This window comes from Lytechinus variegatus, chromosome 1, assembly GCF_018143015.1.
Source record: "Lytechinus variegatus isolate NC3 chromosome 1, Lvar_3.0, whole genome shotgun sequence".
Taxonomy (NCBI): Eukaryota; Metazoa; Echinodermata; class Echinoidea; order Temnopleuroida; family Toxopneustidae; genus Lytechinus; species Lytechinus variegatus.
The window spans coordinates 3,571,042-3,576,256 of NC_054740.1; the positions used below are offsets into that span (position 1 = coordinate 3,571,042).

At 33.8% G+C, this 5,215-nt stretch overlaps 1 long non-coding RNA gene across 1 annotated transcript; it reads right to left on the reverse strand.

The window, feature by feature from the left end:
- Positions 1-344: 344 nt before the first annotated feature.
- LOC121409535 lies at positions 345-4,785 on the reverse strand. The gene is made up of 3 exons (XR_005969178.1): positions 4,513-4,785; positions 1,647-1,791; positions 345-812 (listed from the first exon to the last, which is right to left on the reverse strand). It is a non-coding gene; the product is annotated as an uncharacterized LOC121409535 (long non-coding RNA).
- Between the last annotated feature and the right edge of the window lie 430 nt (positions 4,786-5,215).

Consider the following 5,215-nt stretch of genomic DNA (forward strand, 5'->3'; position numbering starts at 1 on the left):
CTATCTCATTTTCATTTCTCGCCCTCAATCAATTACTTTCCAAATTTGACAATTCATGGGACAATATGTTCATAAAAACAATCCTACATTTTTCTACAAATATTAATTACTATTTTTAGTTGGGAAACAAGTGTGTTCTGAGGGGCGAATCATATTTTGACCACACCCCCCCCCCCCCCCCAGATTCAATAAAATCAACAAAGAGATGAAGCAAAGAGAATGACATTTTATGCAAATTTATTACTTTACAAATAAATACACACTAGAAATTTGTGAAACAATTTTATCTTGTCACCTGTCCTATGACTTTATAAACATGATTAAAAGTGGAAATTGGATTTAAATAAAATGTATTTTTCATATCATTATATATCATATTATTCATAGATATTTCCACTTAAAAGAGATGAGGATTTCTGTAATATCATGAAGAGGAACTCACAGTGTTGTAATTTATTCTTCTCCTTTTTTCCTCTTCCACCCCTCTTCTTTTTCTTCTTCTCTTCCTCCCCTCTTCTTTTCTTCTTCTCTTCCTCCTATTTGGTTGTCTTCTTTTCTACCTATTGTTCATTTGTATTATCATGACCTATTATCATTAACATTATAATAATTTTATGATAATCATAAAATATATCCACAATGTCAATATAATGATTATTTTCTTTGAAAAAATGAAAATTAGTACTTTTGTTAATGTTCAAATTTTTAAACCGTTTTTAGGATACTTGAGGGTGAACAGTAATTTAGTTCCCTTGCCAGGTGCTACCAGGTCCATGACGTCACCTCTTCAACAGTCTTGACTCTTGAACAATCTGAAATAAGAAGAATCGGTGAAAACAACTTTAGCAACTCAACTTGATAACAGTAAAGTGTTCACATACATTTACATGTATGATGTATCTCTAAAAGATTATGAAAGAGCCTTTTGAGATTGCAATCACAGACATAATTAAAAAAAATATAGAATGTTAAATGAAACTTGGGTAAATAGCTTTCGAATATCATTTTTTATATACTTATAATTAAAGTCAGAATATATTTAATTTCAATCAAGTCATTTGTGAAAATTTTCATATGTGGTGTTACTTGAAAATGAAAATATACCCTTCTACTACTACTATTTATTCTTAAATGCACTTAAATTGCGTTTATGCTTGTAAGCTCTCATTGTTAGCCTCTTTGTTGAGATTCTAATAAAAAATATAAATCACCTGAATCTGCATCTCTTGCAAAAGTTAAGTGGAAAATAATTGTTACAATAGTATAGATCCAATAGCCTTCCTAGATTTTGTTTTCACTTTGAGGAGTTGCAATGTTGTTGCTCTTACATTTTTTGTGAATGCATTCCATAATAATATCATTAATTGAAATATTAAGAGGGCTCAGTTGCCAATTGAAACTTGAATTTCTATAAAAATTCACGAGATTCATATTGTCCATTTTTGTGAGTAAAATTAAGATGTATTTATTACAAGATGTGGATGAATTTTAAGAGATTCATATTTGAAAATTACTAGAACAGGACATCACATTTGCAACTGCTCTTAAGAATAATAAATTAGACAAGAATAAATATTACCGTACAGTAGTATACTTGTATTTACAAGTAGAATATTCAATAAACACAACTTTATATAAAGACTCACCTTCATACTAGAAGCTTGACCCCCTGATCCAAAGAGAAATTTCTTATTCAATCGCAGACAGTGGTAGACTGTCTGGACTTCCCTCTCCTTCCAGTTGCTGTGCCCCTTTCTCTCTTTACCTCTTCTCACCGTTTGTGTGGGTCACCTGTTAAAAAGTGAATACCAAATTTTTCATATAGTAACAGATGAAAATGAATTCATATTTACATTTTGTATAAACAACAACAACTGAAGTCCCTTCTTTAAAAAATATATTTTTATCATTACAGATTTTGTCAAATATATTTGACAGGGGTGTTGGTACAGTTATACAGAATATTTTATTTTAAGGCAAATGAGGTATAGTCTTTCAACCTTGAAATGGTTTGATGAACATACTAAGAATCGGGATTCAAATTTGAACCTTAGGGGTTGGTACAATAAGGGTTGCTAATGAGAGCAATTATACCCATTTGTGCACCTTTATGGGTGTAGCATAAGTTATATTAATCATCATATAGGGCGCAGATTTGAACCATATAATTGAGGTTAAAAATTTGAACATCTTTAATCTTTAAGTATTATGCACCTTAAAAGGTTGAATGTTGCCCCTTTTATTGGGCAAACGAACTTTATGGGTGCAAACAAAAACAAGGCCACTTTTTTTGCACCTTTTATCACTTACTAAGGAAAGTACAAGTGATTCATTTAGGCTTCATTTTTTTATGTTAGAAAAATGATTTACACACTCAATGTATGAATACTACTAGTGAAGATAGGTTTTGATAAGTAATTGTAGGCCCTATAATTCTATTATTCATACAATTAGGGATTTTCTTTACTTCAAATTGCCAGTTTTTGTTTTCTAAAAAATCACCCCTTTAGTAACTGATCTAAAAGAAATTCTCTTTACAGTAAATAGGTAAAAGGAATAGAATATACTATGAGGAGTTCTTAATAACAGTCATCAAGAGAATTTAATTTGTCATGGTTATTTTTATTCACAGATCAGAAACCAAATCCTGTAGTTACCAGTAATTGAAATGCCTTTTCTCCAAGCATATTATTTGTGCACTGATTTGAAAATTAATAGAAATTAATCCATCATAGATGTACATTAATATCTTTATTAGATATTAACATACAACATAGTCATCAGTTTTTCGTGAAGTTACATGTCTTTTCAATTCAGTGTTTAACTTAATTAGTTCAGTGTGAAATTTGTCCCCCCCCCCCCTTCTTTACCTTCCTGTTCAGTAGTCTCCATTCTTCATTAACACAGGGGGTGACCCAGGAATTTCTAAATTATTTTATCACCTTTATTACACACCAATCACTTTGTTGTTTTTTCTGAATGAAGAGGGAACCCCTCCCCCCTTGCTGCTAGGGTCTTATACTCTACACATGTTATTGAAGTGCACATCTACCAACTAATAAATCATCTAGGCCTCTACTCCTGGCACTAGAAACTAATATCATATTAGAGCTAGACACCCTATTCCATAGCTCTATCATAAACCCAGGGGGCTCCATCACCGTAGCGTCGGCAGCGGAGGACTCGTCTCCCAAAGGTCTAAGTTACAACCTACACATATACTAGATTGTATTTGAATTTTGATGTCAGAGTTAAAAAGTCAGGCTAAAGATTAGACATAGAATAGATCTAAAGTAACTTTTGTAGTTCTAGTAGATCTATAATGTTACTTGTTTCATATAAATGATATATAGGCCCCACAAATGATTAGTTTACTAATGATGTAAACACAATTTTGGGGCCCTGAGCTAGATCTATTCTAGATCTCTTGTATTGCTAAACTAGATTAGGTCTCGATTTTGATCTATTAATAAAAATATGAATGGAAGGAGCCCCAGCCAGACTCAGTCCAGGGGCAGGGCTTCACTACCTCATTCACTGGCCAGGACCAAGGCCCAAACCAGGGTAGGCCTAGACTAGAGTCTAGACTAAATTGTAGGGCCAGCTCAGCTCACCTAAGTAACTAAGACAAGTTAAACTTAGATTTTTTAGAGCTAGAGTAAGTCTAAATTAGACTCTAGACTTGATCTAGTCATAGATAGAAAACTATACAATAGATCTAGGTTGGTTGGTGTTGGAGTTGAGTTGGCGCTCTTCAATCTGGTAGATTATCTGCGCCAATCTAGATCTAGACTAGCACTTAATAAAGGGGCCAAGCTTTTACTTGCTAGGGCCTGGCCCTGCATTGACACTGACAGTGACATGCCTAAATTATTTTAAGGTTTTTTTTTTAATCTCCGAACATAGGCTCAGCACAACTAATTATTTAGGCCTGGTCTAGGCCCTCACGGTGAGTGACAGAGCTGTTTTGTATAGACTCTAGAGTGTCTAGTCTAGACTTCTAGTCTAATCTTAGACAGTTCGGCTCTAAGTCTAACGTTAGACTAGGCCTAACGAGTAATGTTAACATAGGGCCTAGATCTTTCCAGGAAGAACAGTGATGCTCTTAAAAAACCTTTAATTTCAAATCAATGAATGAAAATGTCCAATAAAATGTTGTGAAGATTAATTAAAACTGTTTTCTGTCAGTGTTCATCCCATGAATTATTTGTGTTTATCCGCCGCCGAACCTTAAAATCAATGTTCAATGTCGTGAAGATTATTTAACACTGTTCTGTTGTTGTTGATTCCATGCATTATTTGTCTTTGTCAGACGCCGGAACCTCCGGCTAGCACTGCCGGCGTTGTACGGCTAAGAGCAGCCGTAGAGTATCCGAGCAATCATTACATAAAATTGACGGCGATAATGATTTATTTAAAACATCTCCTCATACTTAGAAACTTTTAATTTTGGTCAGAACGTGAGATATATCTATTATCTACGATATACAACAATGGAAATTTGATACATACCAAAATAGGCCTCTATCCCGTCTAAATAGAAAGCCGAAGACCCTTTTTCGCAAGAGCTTCCTGCGGCTGAAAAATGACAACTTATGCCAAGTTTATGTCAACAGGCTCGTTCATGACTATTCAGTTTATGTAATGATGATTAAATCGCGTCATAAGCTAAAACAATACATAAATATTTTTATGCAACGAAATTTATGTCAACGGCATAAGCTATGCATGATTTTATGTCATGATCGAAATTTATGTCATTATGACATAAATTTTTATGCAACAGGGCCCTGAAGTCCTGCTTAATCTGGAATGAATGATAAAATGTTACTAGTATACACTTATTTACAATTTGAAAGGGAAAGAGCAATATGGTTCCAGTTACATGTAGAAATCATTTCCAGTCAGGCAAAAAAAAATATATTTTTTTTTATTTTCGGGGGCTACTTTTCACAACCTACTGCCTTAATCAGCAATTTTGGATGAGCTTTAACATTGCTGTGTAAAGGGATTTTCGGGGATATTTTTTTATTTTCCAGGGCTCTTTTGAGCATTTCGGGTGTAAAATCGCCCGGAGCCCCGTGTATTTTTTTGTTTCACGTTACCCAACTGGTTCCAGTTAGGATTTTCAGGTATCAAACTCGTTTCAACTGGAAATTGTTATATTCCGGTTGAAACCAATTGAACTTGTTTCAATTGGACTTTGGTCCTGCCA